The sequence below is a fragment of the Mastigoproctus giganteus genome, chromosome 7 (genome assembly GCF_048544385.1).
Source record: "Mastigoproctus giganteus isolate SK-2022 chromosome 7, ASM4854438v1, whole genome shotgun sequence".
NCBI classification, from domain to species: Eukaryota; Metazoa; Arthropoda; class Arachnida; order Uropygi; family Thelyphonidae; genus Mastigoproctus; species Mastigoproctus giganteus.
Genome location: NC_143581.1, coordinates 96,008,575 through 96,035,086, shown reverse-complemented (window position 1 = coordinate 96,035,086; position 26,512 = coordinate 96,008,575).

The following is a 26,512-nucleotide window of genomic DNA, read 5'->3' as shown; positions in this document are numbered from 1 at the left end:
GCTACCTCAGAACATCTTATCAATATCGGCTATTGTCACAATAAACAAGAATTCTTGAGGTGAGTGAAAGCATTGCTTTGGGCCATATCTCCAGATAAATGATAAATGTGAATTAAATTACCCCTCTCTCTCTCTCTCTCCCAACTAGCAGTTTTCCTGAACCTTAAGGTATCCTCAATGAGACTGGCAAAAACCCTTGCACCACATTTGTTCAAATGAATGCCATCTCTACAAAATAAATTCCTTCTACCTACAAATGTGGGCTACACTAATAAAAATTCCTCCTGCCCCTAGAGCCTTGTAGATTCCCACAAGTCTTGAGTTAATTCACAAGGCTTTCAGCATGCAATCCGTCCTGTTGAGTCTGGGAAGAATTGCAGACATATACACATTCTGACCTAACTGGCATTTTATCAGCATAGTCTTATATTTATCTAACAGATAGTCAGGTTGTACATTTAATATTGTTAGTCCCCACATAAATAATAATGCTCTCTTTACCCCCTTTAAAATCTGATATGTTGGTAACATCATCAGTTGTTGCTCCTGGCAAACTCACTCTAGTTCTAAACCACCTCTCTTTATTTCAAAAATTGTTACCTACTTCCCTGACAATAGATTCTACCAATATAACTAGATCGTGTTTGACCAGAGCAGTCTGCACTTGACTATTCTTTTCTGGGACCCAAATCAGGGGTACAACACTTGGCAGGTCACGAGATACTTGTGTCCCTGACAAGCCCACAGTTACATTTGTTTCTAAGGCAAGCACTTGTTTCTTCAGTGACTCAAATTCTTCTTGTAATGCACTAAGTTCTAAATTAGATCAGTACACTCCTTACATCAGTTAATCTTGGTCTGTCTACTAGACCAGCCTTAGAGTATGTGCCACAGGCTATACAAACGATGTTATGACTCAGACTGGAAAAGCCTGCAGACATTTCCATCTAAGTCCCGATGTCCTTGGACTCTGTATTGTAAGTGGATCTTGTAGCAACCATTATTTAAGTAAAATTTGAACTTTAGAAAGATAACAAAATTTAAATTTACAGTATATTACAGAATTTATGTTAAGAAAATATTTCAGAAATTAAACTGTTGACAAAACTCCAATCACTAAAGAATTTAAATTTAAGCTACCAAATGAAAGTTCTAAAGTTCCCGCCAAAATATTGATAATAAAAGCTATCTGAATATTAAGCTATAGCTTTCCAAATACTTTACAAATTTAAACTTACAATATACTACAGAATTTCAATTAACAAAGTATTACAGAAATTATACTGCTGACAAAACTTTTAACCACTAATGAAATTAAATTTAAGCTACCTAATGAAAGTTACGAAGTTCCTGCCAAAATATTAATAGCAAAGGCTATCTGAATATTAAGCTGTAGCTTTCCAAATGATTATCTAAATACAAAAGTAAACTAACCTGCATGACTAGAAATGCAAACTATACTTGATTGGGTTAAGGTAAGAAGTTGAGTTCTCCAAGGATTAATATTAGGACCACTGTTGTTTTTGATTTTCTTAAATGACATTGATGAAGGGATAGAGGGCGTGATGTCTAAATTTGCAGATAATGTGAATATTGGTATCATAGTTATGATCACCACCAAGCAGAGCTTCTTCAGAGTGACCAAGATAGACTTCAGGAAATGTCAGAAAAATAGCAGCTATGCTTTAATCCAGCAAAATGCAAGGTCTTACACCCGGGGGAACAGTAATTCCAAAATAACTTATACACTTGGTGGAGTTGAACTAAAGTCAGTAGTGGAAGAAAGGGACGAGAGTTCCGAAACTGTCAAACATGAAGTTCTCCCAGCATTGTAGACAGGTTGCAAGGGTTTTTTTTTTTGGTTTTTTTTTTAGGAGCATTAGCAACTAAGGCCATATTGCTCCGGGAGATGCGGTGGTCATTTCCTGACCTTTCCGCATCTTCCGTATTTGGTGGTGACGGGCTCGAACCCCGGTCTAATCAAGAAGCGTGTGCTACGCACCGCTGCTCCTTCCCACCTGGCTACGGAGGCGCCCGTTGCAAGGGAGGCCAATGGTGTCCTATTGATGATTTATCGAACATTTGCTAGTAGAGATAAGGACATCGTAACCCGATTATGTAAGGCTACTATTAAACCACACTTGGAATACTGTGTTCAAGTGTGGAGACCACACCTAAAAAAAGACATCGAACTTCTTGAAAGGGCCCAGAGATGGGTAACTTGCCTGGTGAGATCAACAAAAGGGCATCCATATGAGGAAAGACTTCGAATATGTGGGTTACAGAGCTTGGAAACTAAACACCTTAGAGGCAGCTTGATTGAGGTGTTTAAGGCTCTGAGAGGTAATAGTAAAATGAATGAGGAAATTTTCACAGTTAAAAATGATTCTAGAACTAGGGACCATAAATTCGAGTTACTGGGAGAGATGTTTAGACTGATTGCAGGAAGTTTTATTTTAGCCAGCAAGTTATAAATTACTGGAATAAATTACCTACATGGGTGATAGAGGTTGACAGTTTGGCGAAATTCAAAGGTCAGCTAGATAGTTACCTACAGGAGGAGGGAAATGCATAGGTTATCTATTTCCTTTTATTATTTATTTTATTATTATTATTTTACTCTCTTTTTTTCCCTTTTTTTTTTTTTTTTTTTTTGCTGTTGCAGCATAAGTCTTAGGCTTCCTTGCATCATATGGCCATTACTAATACTAATACTATATATTAGCTACAGTTTAGTATATTAAAATTTAAAAAAAACTTCAAAATTATTTCAAAAACTAACCTGCTATGAAGAACTATATGCAGCCACATACTGTAGCCTCGATCCCAGCAAATCAAATGAGCCTATAGAAAATCATTGATTATTATTAATATTGAAATAATGATGTAAGGAGACAAAACTTATAGAACACCAGCTAAAAAAAAAAAAAAATTCATTTGTTTTGTTTACATTTCTTCAAACTACTTGTGTTCATCTGAGAGAGTAAAGAAGCCACCAGCATTTTCTTATCTCTAATAAAAACTTGTACACCTCAGTTAATAATGCGCCATTAAATCCCAAAACAAACAAACAAACAAACCTCAGTTAAGTCACCATGCAGATGCAGATGACTAGTTTGCAGACTGCAATTTGGTAAGAGTATCCTTTCCAGCAGATCTGTGTCCTTCCTGAAATAAAGTTTTTAAACTTATATGCAGTATTCCTGATGTAGCGAAGAAAAGAATCATCACTTGAGCTAGATCTGTCTACTAGACCAGTCTTGGAATACATACCACAGGCTATATAAAGATGAAAAGTTGCAGCTCACACTGGAAAAGGCTGCAGGCATTTCTGTCACTGTTTGCTACAAAGAAATCTTTGTAGAAAGAAATGACAATTTTTTGTCTCTTTTGCTCAAGTACTGTATATCATTTAAAGAACTCCGTGAGCTGTTTTAACAGCCTGTGCACTGCTCAAAGAATTACATGTTGGATGTACAATTATCCTTATAAGTCTTTTTTTCTTTTTTTTGCTATTAACTGCCTGAGTTGGACGTTATCCAAATGATATGCTATTTTGGAATTATTGCTACCTGTATGCAGTACCTTGCATTTATCAATGTTAAACCTCAGTTGCCATTTTTCAGGACATCTTTTACTCCATTATTTTCCCTGGCACTGCAATTTGGTAAGACTTTAGAAAATTTGATAGAGATCAAATTATCAGTCTGTAATTACCCAGTTCACTACTTGAGCTACCCTTGTGAATAAGAGATACATCTGCAGTCTGTAGGGACTTTCAACAATTAAAGGATGCTCTCGTTTTTATGAATAAAGTGTTAACTATTCTTTTGCAGCTGCTTATAATACTTAAAATTTAAATTTCAATCTTTAAAAAAAATCTTAATTTTTTTTTTTTTTTAAGAGGCCATCTACCCTATGCGAATTTATTCAGTAAACCAACAACAAAATGTTGTTGGTTTACTGAATAAAGAAAGAGAATTGTTCATTTTTAAAAAAAAAATAGTTAATTTCTGAAAATGGATATTACATATTTGTAATCAACACACCTCTCCCTAGATATCTAATAAAATTAAAAACAAATTAAAATATAATATAAGAGAATGGAATAAATGCTTACTCAGGTATTCACTTTAAGTACATCACTTTAAAACGTTTTATTCTGCAGCAAGAGTTTAAAATTTCTGTGAGCGATTTTCTTGACCAGATGATCCAGTAGGACAGTGTATGAGACTATGGTAGACTGTTAAGGTTAAGAGTAGTTTATTTTGAGAGTGAAAGTTTAAAATCACTGAGTGATTTTATTGATTGGGCAGGTGCATATTCCTTTGTTTTTATATGTAAATATTATAAGCTCAAATTGGTTTCTTCTGAAGATGAGAGTTCATGATTGTTTGAGTAAATGTTTGGTTGTTTGTAAATTGTGTGAAGCTATGCCAGTTTAGAAATATTTTAGGAGTCTACTGTATTTTATAGAAATAATGAATTATTACATGTGAACAATTATTTTTATTTTCCTTCAAAAATTATTCTTCTGCGCAAGCATCTTCCATGACTGAAAAAAACTTTTATAGATTACAAATGGGCTTTGTTTTTAACTTTTCATATTTTCTCAAACAAGCAGCATGAGACTTGCTCTAATGCCGATGTGCTTTGTGAACAATGAAAATGTACAAATCATATTTTGTATCCCATCCTTATATAAAAAATAAGTAGACACTGGGAGGTATTGCTCTTTCACTTATATCAGTGATGTTGGGTATATCAATTCAGTAGTGGGTTGCCACAATTTTTGATAGAAATTATCTCTACTTATTCATTATTACACATCACAAAATTTGTGAACTTCTTATAATGTTCTTTTACTTCCAAACTGTGTAAGATGACTGATCATGATGACATAAAACATGCATTAAAATTAGATCTCACTCTCAAAAATATTAAACCATCTAATGACCTGTAAAAATTGGGAGCTGCTACTAACTGTGTATACTGTATTGGCAATTAACAGAGCAAGTAAATTAGATAAGAATTTGGAGAGTTCATGCATTGGGTTGCCCCAGCAAGAAACAATGGGACATAATGGCATGCCTACTTTATCCACCTTAGATAACCCATAAAATCTTGAAAGGTGGAAACTCGTCGCATGAAGTCCCCCAACATATAGCCTTGGTAATCTTCTTATCTACAAACCAGGCATATACCAACTTGTTCACTGATTCTTCAAACTCTTTAAGTACCTTAATGTATGGCTTCCCAATGGGTTGATACATTTGAGAATCTTGTAATAATGCCGAGGCCTTTTGTACTCTGTTCATAACCACAGTGGAACAACCATTGTCTGCAATAAAATCATGATATCCTGATCTTTTTGTAAGATAAGGACATCGTAATTATGGTATACCGACCATATGAACATTCCTCTGCGTGCGAGATAAGTTGCAGCTCACAGAGCACACATGCTGTAACACCTAGGCAACCATAGAACCTTCATAGCTGTCTGTTTGGGCACACAATGAAGCACTTCTATACCCATAGCTAACTGGATAATTGGTGGCTTTGAAGGTATTAAAGCAAAACTTTGAGCTAATATTTCAAGTTGATCTGTCATCAAGATTTTATCACTTAAATTAACGATAAGCTGGGTGCTGTTGGCACACTCATTTTCACTTGTGGCACGCTCCCTACCCATTCCACGGGAGGTGGCTATAATCTATTGTCTGTAATGATATGAATCCGTTACACATGCGGCTTGGCACACAACACTTGTGTTAGCAAAAGAAGAGATCCATAATCCATCATGCTTCTAAGAAGCTAGATACTCCTGGCCTTAGCATACAAAAGATTAACCAACTGTGTATGCAAGATGTCAATCAAAATAGTCAAAGTTGATGGCACGCTCGTTGCATTTGGGGATCCAGAAAAGGGGGTTTGTAACAAAAACCCTTTTGAATAATGCCAGAAGTCTTACATTGTTAGTCAAACCTCAGATGTTGTCCATTTCTAGCCTCCAATAAATATAACCTCTGAAGTATTTTGATGTTGTCATTCACTTGCTGGCCAAACATGGTTTGAATTTAATAGAAGGGATCTTTGGGCTTTGGGTACACTCATATTGATAAAAATATTGTGACCACTGACTTGAATGTTAAATAATTTAATTTAAAAATAAAAATACATAGGCATTAAAATAAAAGAAATAATACTATTACAAACATAAAAGATATTAAAAATGAATGAAAAAATCAAATGAACGACATACAAGGGAGCTTTCGAAGCATATGGGCCTCTTTTTCAACCTAAACTGAAGCAACGACAATAGGCATTTTTATATCTCATAAAGTTACAACCAGATATACAGCAATACAAGCATTGAGCCTGGCAGATGGGGGGAAAAATATGCTGCTACTCCAGTATCTCAATTCTCTGTCAATGTACATTTCTTTTACTGTGGAAATGGAAGCATACAGTGCTCTCCCACTTTTGGATATCTTAGTTCACTGAATGAGGGGTCGCTGGTTGGTTATCTTTGTAGATAGGAAACCTATGTGCCAGGGTCAATTTACTAACTATAAATTAGCCCTTGCCCTGGGACACTTGTATAGTATGGCAAGAACTTTGTTCTGCTGAGCTTGGTTGTTGTTATTTGGTTTTTAGGAGCATTAGCAACTAAGGCCATATTGCTCCTGCCCACCTGGCTACGGAGGTGCCGCCCGCCGCCGAGCTTGGTCACATACTAACAACATCATCAACAGAGAGGCTGAGTTTTCTGGAATTCGGGTGGATTTGTCCAAAAGCAAACCCCCCCCCCCATGTTCTGGATAGAATATGAATTCAATGTGACGAATTTGGTTCCCATCCTAGGTGCAATGATTCTGTATTGGAACTGCATATATCACCTAATGTTCGAGTATCTCCACTCATCTTGCCAGAATTTTACAAGGTTATCATATTGGCTGTGTACAACTTCCTGATAGGAGATTGCAATCAGTTATGCCTAGGATGATATCGACCCTTTCATTGTTGCATCATCCAGCAGTGGTATACCATAATGCTTGTCTGGATTGTGAGGTAGATTACATTGGCAAAACTGAGCACAGGTTATGTGATCATGTTTCCAAGCATGAGAGGGCTATTTTCTCTGTCAATTTTTGCAGCTCTGCTATCGCAGAGCATTGTTGGGTTGAGAAGCAGCGTAATCATAACCACTGGACAAACAATGAAATATTGGATATGGCTCATAATGCATGCCATCTCTCGTGGTTAGAGGCCCTCTATATGGCTGTTGCAGGTTCCATTATTAATAGTAATTCTGGGACCTGCATGCATCATATCATGGAAGCTGTTATTCTGCATAGTGATGGCAGGTAGATAATGACTAGTTGACGTGTACCACATTCAAAGACTAAATGCGGTACACGTATAAGAATCGCTGTTGTCATTGCTTCAGTCTGTTTTTAAAAAGAGGCCTGTATGCCTTGAAAGCTCCTTTGGATGTCATTTATTTTATTCCTTTTATTCTATTTGCTGTATTACATATTTTATTTCTTTTATTTGATTTTTTCTGTTCACTTTTAATGTCTTTTATGTTCGTAATAGTATTGTTTCTTTTTTTATTTTAATGCCTATGTATTTTTATTTCTAAATTAAATTATTTAACATTTAAGTCAATGGTTGCGATATTTTTATCAATATGAGTATACCAGATGTTCGAGGTGAAGTCTCTTCTGTTATATAGTTCTTTCTTGAATTTATTTAAACTACCACTTTTGCAACACCAGATGGAAGTTTGTTCCATCAATCAACTACCCAATGGCAGAAGACGAGTTTTCACACGTACATCCTGCAATTATCCTCAGTTTGAATTTATGCCTTCTCATGTGCAACTGAATCCTTCTTCTCTAAACGAGAAGAAGGATTCAATTGGCATTGAGCTTAATCAATCTATTTAGAACCTTAAACACCTCAGTCAGATCTCCTTGCGGATATCTAGTCTCCAGACTGCAGTTTGCAAAATTGAAGCCTTTCCTGGTAAGAACACCCTTTTGTTTTCCCTCACTAATCTTGTTTTTCTTTGCACCTAATCCAACACATCCATGTCCTTCTAGACCTGTGTGCAGTGCTCAAGAAGTGGCCTAACCATTGCCTTATTCCTGCTGGCAAAATTCCTGTGTACTGTTGACAAAGCCCCAGGGCTGTCCTGACACTGCTCAGAGAGCATTATATCTTGATATGAAGATCTTTAAGCAGTGCAGATCATTTTCATTCTCCACCACACGGAGTATAGTATCACACAGGTGGTGTTTTTCTAGGATTACAGCTACCCTTATGTAGTAACTCAAAATTGTCAGTGTTAAACTTTGTTATATGACATAGAGTAAAAAAAATATGTGGAGGTCCTAAAGTCTTGAAACTTTATTAGACAGTTGGACAGACAACTTGAGTAGTTGAGACCCACTAATTTTCGTAAAATCGGACAAATTCTAATAATTTATTGTAATTTTTCCTTGTAGAGGATCTGCGAACTCATTGTGGATTTAAAATAAGCTTTGTAGATTTTTTGAAAAGGGTAGTATAGGCTATTTTTGGAAATTTTAAAGGAATATTAAATTTTAGGAATATTATAAATTTTATTTTAAGGCAGAAGAGTACTCTTACCTGGGGTTTACTTCAGGAATGGCTGCATCCGGATGAGGTGTAATTCAGGTGTTGAAATTGCAATTATATGGAAGGAGGATGAAGGAAAAAGCCAGCTTTTTCCTGTAGTTTTCTGAACTGAAGCCTTTCTTGGTAACAGCATCCCTTTGTTCTCCTCGCTAGTCTTGTTGCCTTTCTCTGTACCTGTTCCAGCAGCTCTACAACATTCCTAAAATGAGGCCTCCAGACCTGTATGCAGTACTCAAGATGTGGCCTGACCATTGCCTTATACAATGGAAATAATCACCTCCTTATTCCTGCTAGCAAAATTCTTGTATGTCATTGAAACAGTCCCATAAGCTGTTCTAGCAGCCCATGTGCACTGCTCAGAGAACATCATACAATAATGATGCCCAATTATCTTCATTACCTCCAGGACCTTTTCATCTTCCACTACCCTGAGTGTTGGCACATTAATCTGTAATTACTGCTACCCATATGTAGCACTTGCATTTGTCAATGTTAAACTTCATTTGTCATTTCTCAATTGAAGCCTAATTTTTCTGCATCTTGTTGAAGCAGCATACCATCATTACTGTCATTAACCACCCTGCCAACCTTTGTATCATCTGCAAACTTAAACATTAAGCTTGATATACCTTCATCAATATCATTTATAAATACGGAAACCAACAATGGGCCCAGCACCAAACCCTGTGGAACTTCACTAATGACATTATTCCATAAAGAGCAGTGTCATTTAAAGCACTCTCTATCTTCTCCCACTCAACCATCCCAATATCCATAGCAGTAATTGCTCTTAATGCCATACTGCTGCAATTTGTACATCAGTCTTTTATGTGCAATAGTATCAAAAGCTTTAATGAAATCCATGTATCTTTCTATACATTAAAATAATTTTCCTCCAATTCAGCCAATGGGAAAAAAGAGATGCGGGTTACGTGTTAATACATAACAAATACAAAAATACATAACAGAACCTTGTTTTACTGTGGTAAAACAAGCTTCTGTTTAAGTGTGGTCACACAATATATTTATCCAACATGACCACAAGATGATTTCCATATGTAACATATTTATTTAAATAAACTAAATGTAACAAAGCATAATATTTTAAAAGTTTATGATTCTATATCTATATAATATCAGTGTAGATACACCAGAGACAACTCTTAAAGGAAAACTATAATCATAGTGTGAAAGGCACCCACCGATGAAAAGCCAACTAACTTTGAAACGGTGCCACCTGGGTGGTGGCGTCCACCAAGAATAAGTAAGCAATAGTCTTCTCTATTAGTGAAACGTTACTTATTCAAGGCAGTGCAATACTTGGTAACTCTTTGTGAAGGATGAGCACAATATGAGATACAGATAAAATGATGCCTTTCACACTGCGATCGTAGTTTTTCTTTAAGAGTTGTCTGTGGTGTATCTACACCGATATTATATAGATATAGTAACGCATTATTATTATTAGCCATATGATGCAAGGAAGCCTGAGGCTTATGCTGCACCAGCCAAAAAAAAAAAAAAAAAAAAAAATTCTCACGTTACCCCAAGAGAGAGTGAGAGAGAGAGAGAGAGAGAGAGAGAGTCAGAAATAGAAAGAAATCATCAAGAAAGAGAAGATTGATGATATCCAGCTCAAGCCACCTAGGTTTGCCAAGCCCATACTCACCAGATGTGAGCCCTAATAGCTGAGGAAGAGACACAACAGTGTCAAAGCTTCTGTAAGTATTTTATTTTATTTTATCAAAAGAAGCGAGCACAGCAAGCAGGGGGAAAAGCCCCCTAGTATGATATTAAAATTATTTTTGCATCCAATTCCTTTGTCACTGCATCATACTTTCCAGTCAAACTGGTCAGACAATGATGAACAGTTATGACCCTTGATGAACCCATGATATTTCTGAAGTATAAAAGTGCTCCTGTCTAGATGGTCCTGCATCACTTCTTTAACCAGTGACGCCATTATTTTCCCTGGAACAGAAGTTAAGCTAACAGGTCTGTAATTACTCATGTCACCCTTTGATACCTCGTGAATTGTCGATAAAATTGCAAATTTTCAGTCCACAGGGACCTCCCTGAATGCACTCATAATTATGGCTAAGAGTTTGGATAGATCCCATCCTGCAGTTGCCTTTTTTTATGTTTAACTTCAACAGTTTCTCTTTAACTTTCCTCTCAATTATTACAAAATCATTTAGAGAGAATCTTTTATTGCAACAACATTTGATCATAGCTGGTTACAAGGTTAAATAGTGTTGTGTACTTTCCCTTCACGGCCAAAAGGCCAGGGGTTTACTGATAAGAGGTATTAAATAACATAAGACATTAAGAACAAAATAAGATGACATTAAATGATATAGGGTGCTGTTAATTTACATAAGACATTAAGGTTAAGAGAACTAGCATTAAACAAATTACATTGCAAAGATGACGTACCATGAGATTTATAACATTAAACTTAAATAAACCAAATGACAACTGATACACATGTGATATCCAGTAGTGACTATTGTCCTCACAGTTCATAGGAGAGTGCAGCAAGAGCAGTGCTAGGCTCATCCATTTCCTTAAAAAATTCTTCATGTGTTAATCTAGATGCAAAATACCTATTCAGTTTTCAGCAACCTGAGCAGAATCATCAACAGTAAAACATCTGTATCAAATGGATCAGTGTGATTCCTGTCCCCTTTACTGTGGTTGTTACATTGTGGGAAAAATAGTTTTATGGGTTGCCTACTGTTGTATCATTATTGTAAATGATATCAACATAGCTTTCATCCATTTGTATTTGATCAAAAAAAAAAAAAAAATCAGAGAACATGCTGTAATAATTTTAAGTAGTGCTGTTTATATGCAATTTGGTGAGTCCCATGATTCCACTTGCATAACAGGGATAAATTTGATTGAATGTGTGACTGCATTGGTCACTTAGTGCAATCTGAGGACCAAGGGTCAAATACTATGGTTCCCCCTTTGTCATATGGTGTGCTGGACTTGGCGCACCTCGACTGCGATGCAGTCGGAAATGATTTTCTGCGGCGAGACCGCAGTGCATTCGTGGACTGTTGCGAATACAGGTGGTAGATGACTTTCATCAACCGGTGAAATACCACAACTTTGCTTATTGGAGGCTTGAAGTGGTGAAACCCATGTTTAGTCTCTAGAGCAAAGTTTCCGTCATCCCCCCTCCCCCCATACTTCTCCTTCAACCCATGCACGGTAATAAGTACTATAGGTTTTGATACCTTTCGTGTTTAGGGTTTTCATAAAAAAAAAAAAAAATATGAACCACAGGCACTTGCATGTTTTGCATAATGGTTAATCTGCCCTGGTATAGGGATGATAACTTCTCTCAATTTAGACAGCAATAAAAAATAAAAGAACATAAAGTTTAAGAAAAACTAATATAATTAAAGTATATATATATATATATATATATATATATATATATTTTTTTATGTAAACCCCAAACACGAGAGGTATTAGAACCTATAGTACTTAGTACCGTGCTTGGGTTGGAGGTTGAGAAGATGAAAGAAGATATTTGTTGACATTGGACTTGAACTTCTGTAGACTGTAATTTTCAGGAAATACGTATGAAGGAAGGTTGTTCCAGAAAACGGCAGTTGAATGAATAAACGAGGAAGATGAAAAGTTGGTTGTGTGAGTTTGAAGTTGGACAGTAAATTGATGTTGGCTAGTGGTGGCACGTGTTCGGGCCGTTTTGAAAGAGAGAGCGTGAATTATAGAAGCCAATTCAGAAGAACAGTGCCCATGGAAGTATCTGTAGAAGAGGCATGCCCTCTTCTGAATGAAATCAAGAAGCCTGAGAGAGGTTTTGGGGGCACCATCCCAGATGTGGGAACAATATTCCATGGCAGGGCGGATTTGCGATTTATACAGAGTGAGCAGCTGTTTGGAAGAAAAGTAACGCTGAGAGCGAAAGAGAAAACCAAGTTTTTTTAGATTCAGTGGAAGCAATATTTGTAATGTGCTTGTGCCAAGAGAGATTAGAAGTCAGGGTAATCCCCAAAAGAGATATATCATTTTACTTCGAAATCGGAATGTCACTAAAGATAAGCATAGGAGCAGGAGAATCCTTTTTGCAAGATATAAGACAAGAATGAGTTTTAGAAGGGTTGAAATCAACTAAGTTGTCTTTGCCCCACTGGAGAATTACCTGAAGATCAGCATTTAAGGAATTGGTAGCAGACTTTCGAGAAGTTGTAGCTGATTGAACAGGGCAAGGTTTCTCAAAATGGAAAGTAGAATGCAATGTGCTATCATCGGCAAAACTATGGATAGGATTTTCAATCAATGGAAGAAGGTCATTAATATACAAGAGGAAAAGAGTGGGGGAAAGAACTGAACCTTGGAGGACACCGGCATTAGTGGAGAAGTGATAAGACAGGGAGCCATCTATCATCACCCAAAGTGAGTGATCAGAGAGAAAACTGGATAACCAATTAAAAAAAAACAGTTGGAAAACCATAAGATGAAAGCTTGTTTAGAAGACCTTTATGCCAAACACGATCGAAAGCCTTTGAGATGTTGAGAGCAACTACTTGTGTTTCACCGAACCTTTCCATTGAATTAGTCCATAAATGGATAACATAAGCCGAATATCACCAGTGGATCGACACTGACAGAATCTATACTGGCAATCATTCATCAGACGGAAGGTTTCTAGGTAGTTTAAGAGTTGGCAGTTAATTGATTTCTCCATTACTTTAGAAAGAGTAGAAGTAATTGCAATGGGATGATAATTAGATGGGAGGGATTTGTCACTCCTTTTAGGAACTGGCTGGATATGAGCAAATTTCTTCATTCCAAGCTGTTCTAGCTTAGCAGCAGAAGTCATCATTTACCTTACTGTCCTGAGGTGTGAGAATTATTGTTGCACTATACGTTCTTGTGATGATTTCTCCTGTATGAACTTTCTTAATTGTGTACCACAGTTCTGTAAACCTTTCCATGGTTGCTTAATTTTTGATCAGTGATCAAAAATTAAATACCTTATTATGCAGGAAAGGAACAGAACTGACTCTTGTGAAATTTATTCGTTAAAAATTCAACTTTTAACTGACCTACTCTCACTAAAAGAAACACATACCCATATGATGTTGACTACTTTATGTTTGGAGATGCCACATTACTTTATCAGGTATGTATTTGTGTACAGCAGCGCACAACAAATTTGACACAAATTCAGCAACTCTTTGACTCTACCTTGTATAGCATGTCAGTTACTTGATTAATATGTTAATCAGGTCTAATCGTGATCTAATTTTGCTTGAATATAATATATTGAACTTTGAAAAATGTATTCTCATGGTAATTAATGCCCGGTTGTTTAATAATTTTTTTTAGATATCAAATTATGCAGCTATGCTGGAAACCTGTAGCATGCCGTCCTCTTATCCAGAACATATCAGAAATGATTGATCTCATCAAAGTGGAAGACCTGGTTCCATTTGAGTCACGGTGGAATTCTTTGAAGCCATCATTAAGAATTGATAACTTGTCACATACATCAGTGGTGCCATTAAAGTTTGAAAACAGTTTTAATCCTCAGTATTCAACATTCTCTTCACAGAATACATTTTCTTCTTCCTCAACTTCTTACCCTGATCCTACTTCAGATATACCTGTTTCTTTCTCACATTTTAAGACAGAACAAGATTCATTCAATTTCAGTGTAACTAAAAGTCAAAGTGACAAACAAAAATTTCATGACTCCTCAAGTGGCAGATATTTTGATTTTATTCTTAATGCTGATCAGAGCATGGCTAAAATAAGTGCACAGGAAATATCAGATACAATAAGAGATTTAGACATTATTCTTTCTGGAAGGAAAATTGCACCAGAAGTCAACAACCATACAACAAATAATGGAATACAAAATACTAATATAGAGTTGCCAGTATTAAATAATTTTTCCCATCATTTCGATATTGAACACCTGGAAGATAAGGTAGATAATTCAAATTTTGTTCTACAGTATGAACTAGAATCATTGGATAATGCACTTCATAACAATTCATCATATTTTCAAAATGAAAATTTGACTTGTAATACTAAATCAAAAACTTTTTGTAGAGATTCTGAAAATGACAATCAGAAAAAATCTCTGAATAAAGCATATTTAATGCCTGCTTCAATATTTTATGACTTAGAAGAAATAGAATTATTTGAACAGGTAAATGTAAACAAAGAAAATGGAGTCTTGGATTCAACAACCAGTAGTAAAAATCAAGATAGCATGCTAAGTAGTTCTGCCATAGTACATGTTGCCACTCCAAAAACAAGTGAAGAACTTAGTTTGTTAAGTCATGATAACTTAATGATTTCAAAAGAGACAAATCTAGTTATAGATGATGAAACTGCTGCACTTGATAAAGGAGAATTGGAAAATACCAGTGAGTTGGTTGGTGGTTCTGTATTTCATTCCTTTTCATCTCCTGATGTTGGAAATTTTACATCCAGTATTGCTGACTACAGTTATAATATAGTTGATTGTTCTTCATATACTGAAAATAACAGTAATCAAATACATTCATCTGTTCAGCTTGACAATAAATTATTTACGAAACCATCTCAAAAAAGTAATTGTGTAAATAATTCTAGTTCACCTTTTTTGTGTGATAATTCAGCTGATACACTTCAGGAAATTGCCCAATTTGGAGTAACATCAAATGAAAATAATGTGTTTAAAAGTGAAAGCAATTTAAGCCAACTACAACATAACCACATTATTACACCAGGAAACATTTCCGACATACAATGTGATACTAAAGATAATAATACGGGGATTACTAAAGAGGACTCCATTACAACTGAATCTCAGTTTGTATGTAAATATGATTCTCGAGGAACATCTGTTTATGATGAGAAGAGAGAGCCCCAAGTTTTTAATGTTACATATAGTGTATTAACAAATGAAAACAAAAGCAATACAGCTGATTTAAATTGTGAGAATCATTTGCAACAGACACCATTTAATGTCTCGGACAGAATTAAAAATGAGAAAGAAAATAGTAATTCGAAAGATAAATCAGGCATTGTTCCATTTAGTAATGAAAATGAAGAGGAAGAGATTGTTCCTGAGATGATAAAAAAAAATGAATTAAAAGTAAGTAGGATAGTAAATAAACATAAAGATTCTTCTGTTTACTGTAAAGGAAGTGAAGGCAGAGATATTAAATGTGACTTTCAGGAGAATAAAATAGGATGTTTCTCTGGCTGTGAAGTGAATCCAGAAGCTGTTTATCATTCATCTGTAAATGATAGTTTAGACCAAGAAGAAAGTGTTAATAGTCTTGAAAATATCATCAGTAAAAGTAATGTATTTGCACATAAAAAATTTCCTGTAAAAGAAAAAAATACACCTTTAAACAGTCTTTTTAGGAATTCTAATCACTTACAAGAAATAAGTTATAATTATTCAGAGAAAGTCATTTATAATGGTTTGAAAGAAGGAGATGGTTCATACAATGAACATCAAAATTTAAGTGATGATTATCAGAATACTGAAAACTTTAAAGATGTATTCTCTGCTGACTGTGATAATAAAGAACTGTCCACTGAAGTCACTCTGGTAGAATCATATTTTGATTTAAATTTACTAAAGGAAGGAAATAATTCTTTGGTACAATCTGATGAACCAAAAGACCGTATTGTTTATATAAATCAAACTATGTGTCATTCTTTAGAGGATAGTAAAGAAAGAGCATCTGCCGAACATTTTAAAAATTTCACTTCAGATAACCAATGTAATACAAAGTTACTGAATCTACATAAAGAAGAAAATAATTTAGCCAACAGAAATAGCAGTGTTTCATTTACTGATAATACTTCAAAACAAAATAATTCAGGATTGACATATCTCTCTTTTGAATTACTCACCGCTGAAGATTTGGAACAAACTAAAAATACATCTCAGGAAAAACATGCAAGTGATTTTAATAATAAATTGCTAGGTGTTCAGCCTGAAAGATATTTAGATGCTTCTTCAGCAAATCATGTGTTGGAAGGCCCCCCCAAAAGTGCCGTTCATGTAGTTAATGGTGCCACCATTGAAAAAAAGGAAGGAATTCCTGATTTGACACAGATTGTCAAAATTGAGAACATCTCAGTTTCTAGCGAACATTGTACTAAAGAAAACTGTTCATTAAATAGCAACAAAGCTCAATTGCATTTAAATTATAATGAATCAGAGGTTGAAACTACAAGTGGCTTTTCAAACTGTGATATGGAAGTTCTTACTGTAGAAGATTTAGAAACAGGACAGAAACTCGAAGTCTCATTACCTGAACCATTCCAGTATACTTTAGATAATGAAGATGATGTTCTTAGAGTTGATACAGAAACAAACGAAGCTATTCTTTTGGATTCTTCGCAGTCTGTAATTGGTTTTGTTCCAACACGTTCAATTGAGTTATTTCAGGAATGTACTTTAGCAGCTATGAATGGAGAAGCTCTGTCCCTTTCAGGTATGGCTATATCACTAAATGAAACACTAGACTCATACTCATCAGAGATAAACACTCAGAATTGCAAAAGTCCTTCATCATCATCAGCAGTATGTTCTGGAAGTGGAGTGACAGATGAAGAATTGTCAGACTCAAAAGAAATACTACCACTTTGTCAGAAAGAATTTCTTCTTGAAAGTGACACTTCCATAGGTGAAGAACCTGAAGATTTTCATTTAACAAATAGAACTTTTGCTCCCCCTGTACAAAGGATAAATAGTAGAGATTGTGGTGACTCTTATAAAAGCATAAAAAAGAATGATTCTCTAGGAAGCGATGTTAGTAGGGACAATTATTCATTTCATTCACCATCTAGTGACACTAATAGCATAACAGAGGATGATGTTTGTATTGCAGAGACTTCACATTTACTTCATTGGTTATCTGAAGAATCAGAATTAGTTGATATTGATATTGTGAATGATAAACCTGCTGTTATCATTGAAGGTGAAGAAATACTTGCTGGTGAAGATTTAATGCTTAAAAATACAGGAAATAACAAACACCATAAGGATTTTGAAGCCAAAAATTACAAAATTAATGAGTTGGACACAGGTTTACTCATCGGGCAGATAGTTAATGCAGATGATGAGCCAATAAGTCCTACCACTGATGTTTATTCTCCAGATTTTGAAAGTGATACTGAAGAAACCAGTACAGGAACTTCATGTAGTTCAACTTCAGGTTCCTTTGAATGTATTAACAAAGTTGGAGAAAATGATTATGATCATAATTTCACCCAAAATTCTGATGATGATGCAGAAAATGGCACAGAAGATCACCTTGATTCAACGCCATTAAAAATATTTTCAGGAACTTGGGATCGTCTTGCAACTCCTGTCTGCAGTGCAATCAAATCACCAGAGAAAAAGGTAATGTCTTTTTAATATAATTAAAAGTAAACAAACTATAAGATTGCATGTTGTCAACTTATCTGGATTTTTTTTTTTTTTTTTTTTTTTCTGGAAGAGTTTTAGCTGTTTCTTTTATGGTTTTAGATATTATGGAAGAAAATTGGACTAGGTTATCCAGTATAACCTAGTCCAATTTTCCAGTATAACCTAGTCCAATTTCATCTATTCTATCAGTTTGAAATTTGATTGAATATCTGAAATTGTTTTGTCCATCCACATGAGCATGTTTTCAATTTTAGTAGATGAAAAAAAGAGAATGGAATTCAAATTGTCTACAAATTGGCAAAAAAAGTCTTTTGGTTCTAAAATGCAGAAGATTGAGTCTTTGCTATAAACAGAGTTTGTCTTTTAATATCTTTAAATTTTAAATGTTTGCCTTTGTTAATTAAGTAGCATTAATTAATCATTTTAGCACTTTTTCACATAGTGTAAGGCTATGGCTGTGCATTTGTTCTCCTTTTTATCTGATGTAAAAAAGGGGTCCTGGATTTCAAACGTTTGCCGAAGCCAAGCTGCTTCAAAGTGAAAACATGAACATTTAAACAAAGCAAATAGCTTTAAAATATAATTTAATATATTTCATAAGGACATGTATTATTCCATGTATTATGTAGGGAAAAAATCCAATTTTTCCTATCCATCCACTCCAGTAGTTTTGTTAGTTAATAATTGAATTTATTCAAACTATCCACTTCTACAACAACAGATGGAAGCTCATTACATCACTCAACCACCCGTTAGCTGAAGGGAAACTTCTGCTCACCTATTTTGCAACCATCCTTCCTCAATTTGAATTTATGTCCTCTCATGCATAGTCTGAGCTTAGGAAGAATCCCATCATCGTTGAGTTTGCTCAAGCCATTCAAATCCTTAAACACATCAATCAGATCACCTTACAGGTGTCTAGTCTCCAGACACTGCAATTTCCTTCACTGTATCCATTCTAGCGGCTCTACATCCTTGCTGAAATGAGGCTGCCAGACCTGTATGCATTATTCAAGATGTGGCCTGACCATCCATTGTCTTATACAATGGGATAATCACCTCTTTTTCCTGTATATCAGTGACAGAACCACATGAGCTGTCCTTGGCAGCCTATCTGCACTGCTCAGAACACTTCATATTGGACTGCACAATTACTCTCAGATCCTTTTCATTTTCCACTACACTACCCTGAGTAGTGGAAAATTATTAACCACCCTGCCAACTTTGTATCATCTGCAAACTTATAGTCATTATGCTTGATATACCTTCATCACTGTCATTGATAAATACAGAAGACAATAGACTTAGCACTGAATGCTGTGGAACTCCATTAATAACATTACTCCATAAAGAACAGTGTCCATTGATAACCACTCACTCATTCCTTTATCCATAGCAATAACTTGCCCTTAATGACTCATAGCTCCAATTTTTACAAGTAATCTTTATGTGCAACAGTATCAAAAACTTTCTTGCAATTTTAGTATGTGATATCAAATTTATTTTTTGCATACCAGTTTCTTTGTTACTGCATTATAGAGTCCAATTAAATTGGTCAGGCAAGATCTTCCCTTAACAAAAGTTATTCAAAGATCTTCTTGTCAAGTTATTCATGCAATACTTTAACCAATGACTCCATTATTTTCCTTGGAACAGAAGTTAAGTTAATTACAGGTCTGTAATTACTTATGTGACTCTTTGACCCCCCCCCCCTTTTTTGTGAATTGGAGAGCCATTCTCACATCTCCAGACCACAGAGACCATGATTCCAAGATGCTCTCATGATTATGGCTAATGGTTTACATCTGTTACCACCTCCCATTGTGTAGATCTCATCCATCCCAGGTGCCTTTTTTTATGTTTAGCTTCAACAATTTCTCTTCCACTTTCCTTTCAATTGTCATAAAATCATTTAGCTCCCTGTTAGAGTGTGATAAACTTCTGGCATCCTTTTCTCTAAAGAATTCCTCATGTGGAAATGTAGGTGCAAAATACCTATTCAGTTTGTCAGCAACCCAAGCAGGATCATCCACATTAAGCCATTGATATCAAGGGACTGATGTGATTCATTCCCTTTCTTCTAGTTCTTACATAAGTAAAGAACTATTTTCTGTTTTTCTTTGCATCCTTTGCCAAAGCCTTCTCATTTTATTCCTTAGCTGCCCATTCTCCTCTTTGAATTGATTGCAGACTAGTTTATATCTACAGTATATTTCTGTATCACATGATAATTTATATGCATTCCATGCATTTTTCTTTTCTGCTACAAGTCTCATTAGTTCATCAGACATCTATTTAGATCTAAGCCTTGAATAGTATTTCTTAGTTGGTGTGAAAAGCCTAGTAGCTTCTGTGATTATTTTGCTCAATGCTTCCTGTTTAGAATTTTCTGTTGAAATGACCATCAGTTTGTCCTACTGATGGTAGGATTAAAAAACTCAAACTACTGTAGTCAACTTTAGGAAAACAAAAGCCCTCACTTTATCCTTGATGATAGTTACATCTTCAAGTTAATCCTACATAAACACTTTAATCACTGCCACCTAGTGCTTCTTTTATCTGGAGATTTTTATTGCATGAAGAATCACTGCTGATAATCATATGAAGATTAATGCCCTATTGTTGCTTCTCTAACAAGCTGCCTGTAGAAAACAGTGGTTCAATAAATTCACAAAATTCTTACTTGTGTGTGAGTGACCAACCCACAAGTTTCAGTCATTATCTGGAATGTTAAAATCCCCCCATTATAATACATTCCGATTTACTCGCCCACTGTATTTCTCTTTATAGTTGTTTGTTATACCTATCAGTCATTTAGCATTAGCATTAGTAGAGGCATTTGATGCAAGAAAGCAAGCTTATGCAGCATCAGCCAAAAAAAAAAACCCCACTTCCACTTCACCCCTCTGTTCGTTCAAAATACCTGTCCAGCTGAGCCTTAAACTTATTTAGGCTATCAACCTCCACCACAAGGGATGGAAGTCTGTTCCACCAACCAGCCACCCGCTGGCTAAAGGCAAATTTCCGCACGTCTATCCTACATCTGTCTTTCCTCAATTTGAATTTATGCCCTCTCAGGTGATTTTTCTGAGCTATAGGAAGAATCCCATCAGCATTGAGCATGCTTAAACCATTCAAGGCTTTATACACCTCTATCAGATCACCTCGCTGGTGCCTAGTCTCCAGACACTGTAATTTGCAAAACTTAGGCCTTTCTTCGTAAGAGCACCCCTTTGTTCCATTCACTAATCTTGTTGCCCTTCTCTGTACTTGTTCCAGCAGCTCTACATCCTTCTTGAAATGAGGCCTCCAGACCTGTATACAGTACTCTAGGTGTGGCCTGACCATTGCCTTATACAATGGAATAATCACCTCCTTATCCCTGCATGAAAAATTCCTGTATATCATTGACAATACTCCATGAGCTACTCTTGCAGCCCGTCTGCACTGCTCAGAGAACTTCATATCTGCCTGCACAACCACCCCCAAGTCCCTTTCATTCTCTACCACTATCAGTGTAGTACCACAGAGTTGATACGTTGCTCTGGGGTTGCTGTTTCCCATGTGTAGTACTTTACATTTGTCAATGTTAAACTTCATTTGCCACCTCTCAGCCCATCTGCTCAACCTTTCCAGATCCTGTTGCAGCAGCATAGTGTCAGTAGTGTCCTTGACAACCCTGCCAACCTTTGTATCATCTGCAAACTTGGACATTAAGCTTGATATACCATCATCAATATCATTTATAAATACAGAAAACAATAATGGACCCAACACTGAGCCCTGAGGGACTCCACTAATAACATTAGTCCACGATGAGCAGTGTCCATTGATTACCACTCTCTGTCTTCTCCCCCTCAACCACCCCTTTATCCATAGCAGCAATTTGCCTCCAATGTCACACTGCTCCAATTTGTGTAGCAGTCTTCCATGTGCAACAGTATCAAAAGCCTTTCTAAGATCCAAGTATATAATATCAAAGTTATTCCCTGCATCCAGTTCTTTTGTGACTGCATCATAGTATCCAATCAAGTTGGTCAGGCAAGACTTCCCCTTAACAAAACCATGCTGTGTCTGAGCTATAACTGAAGTCTTGTCTAAATGATCCTGCAGTGCTTCTTTAACCAGTGCCTCCATTAATTTTCCTGGAACAGAAGTTAAGCTCACAGGTCTATAATTACTTGTGTCAGCCTTTGATCCTCCTTTGTGAATTGGGGTCACATTTGCACATTTCCAGTCTATGGGTACCTCCCCTGAGTCCAAGGAAGCTCTCATAATTATGGCTAAGGGTTTGCTTACTTCCTTTGCTGCCTCCTTTAATATAACTGGATAGATCCCATCCACCCCGGGTGCCTTTCTTGTATTTATCTTCAACAATTTCTCCTCCACTTTACTCCCAGTTATTTCAAGATTCTGTAGCTTACTGCTAGAGTTGAATACACCTCTGGCATTCCCCTTGCTGAATAACTCCTCATGTGTGAATGTCGATGCAAAATATTCATTTAGTTTGTTAGCTACCTGAGCAGGATCATCAACAGTTGACCCATCAATTTGTCCTATAACACATTCCCTCTCATTTTGTGTTCCCGGTACTTATGTCTCACCAAACTGATTCAACATTGCACTGGCCACCCGTGTCAATTGGAGGCACTGACTTAGTTTTAATATTCTTCTTAACTAAGAACATTAAACCCCCTCCCTTTATGATGTACAAATTATACTCCCCATATTCAAATTCTTCATTCATTATGTCTGAGTAACACCATGTCTCCAATATTTCTACAATGTCTACATTTAACTGGTTAAGTCAAATCCTACAATGACTTAACGAGTACTTCATATTCATATATCATTAAGAAATTATAACACAAGGCAGATTCCGAGACGGATGTGTAATAGACTGCCAAGGTAATAGGGCGCCTCTGTAGCCAGGTGGGCAGGAGCAGCAGTGTGTAGCACACACTTCTTGATTAGACCGGGGGTTCGAGCCCGTGACCACCAAATACGAAGGATGCGGAAAGGTCAGGGAGTGACCACCGCATATCTCTGGAGCAATAAGGCCTTAGTTGCTAATGCTCCTAAAAAAAACCAAATAAATAATAAACCAAGGTAATAGAGCAGAAAAGGATAGCATAGAAAAGTTACTGAGTGATAAGAAGTACCAAAATCTATAACAGCCATAAATTGATCTGTAACAATACCACAGAAAAAGATAAAGCTGACAAAGACAAGGTTATAACTTCCTTGCAACCGGTTTACAATGCTCTCTGAGCATTGTAAACAGGTTGCAAGGAAGGCCCATGGTGTCCTATCGATGATCTATCGAACTTTTGCAAGTAGAGATAGGGACGTGATAATCCCATTATATAAGGCTTATGTTAGACCACACTTGGAATACTGTGTTCAAGTATGGAGACGGCACCTAAAGAAAGACATCGAGCTTCTTGAAAGGGTGCAAAGAAGGGTAACTCGCCTGGTGAGATCGGCAAAAGGGCGTCCTTATGAAGAAAGACTTCGAATATGTGGGTTGCAGAGTTTGGAAACTAGACACCTTAGAGGAGATTTGATTGAGGTGTTTAAGGCTCTGAGAGGCATCAGTAAAATGAATGAGGACAAAATTTTCAAGATTATAAATGATGCTAGAACTAGGGGACATAAATTCAAGTTACGGGGGGGGGGAAATGTTTAGATTGGACTGCAGGAAGTTTTATTTTAGCCAGCGAGTTATAAATTACTGGAATAAGTTGCCTTCATGGGTGGTAGAGGCCGACAGTTTGGGGAAATTCAAAGGTCATCTGGATAGTACTTTCGGGTAAGGGAAGCGCATAGGATGATAGGTTTAATTTCCTTTTTATTTATATTTTATTATTTTTTTTTATTTATTAATTATTATTATTTAGTTATTTATTTTATTTATTTATTTTTTTGTTTGTTTTTTATCATTGTTTTATTCGGATTTTTTTTTTTTTTTTTTTTTTTGGCTGGTGCAGCATAAGCCATAGGCTTTCTTGCACCATGCGGCCATTACTAATACTAATACTAATACTAATTATGAGAAATTGCTGGCTAAGAGAGCAAAGGACAAGGTTATGAGAAATTGCTGGCTAAGAGAGCAAAGAATGTGGACAAGGAGTTTTTGTTATTATGTGAATATTAAGAAGAAAGAAGCAAATCAGATCAGACCCTTGGATAATGGAAACGTAATAGATAATCCTGCTAATGATGCAGATCGATTGAACAGGCACTTTGCATCAATATTTACTGATGAAATACCTTCATGATGAGAGGAAACTGTACAAGTGAAGCAAGAAATTAGTGGTATTGAAATTGCAGATTGTTTATTAGAAAATCTTTTAAGCCTAAATCTCAAAAAAGCAAATAATGCCCCTAGAAATGATGGCATATACACAATAATTTTGAGTGAGGTTGCAGAAGAGTGCATTGAACCATTGAGGTTAATTATAAGGTTATCAGCATATCAGAAATTATTTCATTGGATTGGAGAGGTACCAAGGTAACGCTAATACATGGCTTTAAGAGTGAAGTGTACAACTATTGACTAGGCTGCGTAACTTCAGTGGTAGGGAAAATCATGGAGGCAGTCAAAACAAGTGCATTGCAGGATCGTTTAGATAGCAATGGATTTGTAAAAGAAATACAGAATTTTGTAAATTGGAAATCATGTTTAACCAATCTGATTACTTATTAATATTAGTCTGTAGTGTAAAGAAGCCACAGGGCTTTTGCTGCACCAGCCAAAATAATAACATATATATAGTCATTCCCAAAACAAATGCATACATATGCCATGACTTGATTAACACATGGCATAGTTATATTTGGTACTGAACAAACTTCCTACAAACAAAAATAACTGTATATAACCATGATCCAACAACACCAGAGGGAAAGCAAGAGAATGGTATTAAATAAAAAAAACATGGATTTCTAATGTGAAAAAGAATAAGTTTTATGATCCCATTCTTATATTGTTGATATAAACAAAATACAATAGAACTTCAGTTATTGAAATACTAGTTATCTGAAATTTCAATTAACAAAAACTTTCATCACTTTTTCTTTAAATCCTAATTTCACTCAAAGAAATTGACACATTTAATGTGTAACTGTAACAGAGAACACTGCCACATGAAAATAATAAAAGCATGATTCCAATCCATGATTTTATTGTTCCCACAGCAAGTTTTAATGTTCACAACTGCAATTGGCATCTGTGCCACATGGCCCGAGCTGGTTGAGACTGAAGCTTTTGCAATTACTAATGACCTCACTCAGATTGTTCATTTACTTATCAGAATACCAGACAATCCTAAGCACACAGCCGGCACTCTTGATTTTTTTTTTTACTCACTAACAACCCTTCAAGTATGCAGTACAGGTGATTGGTCCTTTGGCCACCTCAGATCACAACTTGGTGATGGTCTTTTCTAAAATGGAACCTTTCTCTTGTGGTCATTTTCAATCTCTTATTGTTTGCTATTACAAGAATGCAAAATGGGACGATCTGTGAGATTTCTATTTTCTTTTCCTTGGTTAGATTTCTGTTTTAAATCTTCTAATGTCAGTGTTTGCTCAGATCATGTCAGTGATATTATTCTTGTAGGGATGAAACCTTTATTCCATACCCCACCTTAAAAACTTATCCCATATCAAAATCTTTGCTTTCCAATAAATTCACTAAGCTGTTCAAGATAAGAAGGTTACATATTGCAATTAGCTTGCATACAAATATTCTTCTTCATTTTCTGCATACACTAAATCTTACAACAATTGTAAAACAGCTATTAATCAATCCAAGAGTAGAAACCTTGCTTCTTGTCCACATGGCATTCAAACATTTTACCCTTTTTTTGAAAACTATTGGCCGCAGTTTTTGTCCATCAAAACCTGTTGGTTCATTTGCTTCCTCTGCTAAATATAAAGCCAACTTACTAGTTCTACTTTTTTTCTAACTCATATATTGACAATCTTGAAAAACCACTTCTTACCATCCCTGGTATACTCCACTCAATGCCTCCTGTGGTCTTCTGTCAAAAGGATATCAGAATAATTTTGAACAATCTTGATGTCAAGAAAGCTCCAGGTCCTTGTGACATTTCTCCACTTGTTCTGAAAACTTGTGATCTGGAGCTTGCTCCTGTTTTGTGTCATCTTTATACACTTTCACCCAAAGAGAGAAATCAGAGAGAAAACTGAATAACCAACTGAAAAAAAAAAAAAAAAAAAGTCAGAAATCCATAAGATATAAGCTTATCTAGAAGACATTTATGCCAAACACCCAAAGAGATTTATTCCACTGTGTTGTCCCTTCTGCTTGGAAATTTGCTCATATCCAGCCAGTTCTTGAAAAGGGTTACAATTCACTTATCATGTAGTCTTTCCAAAGTAATGGAG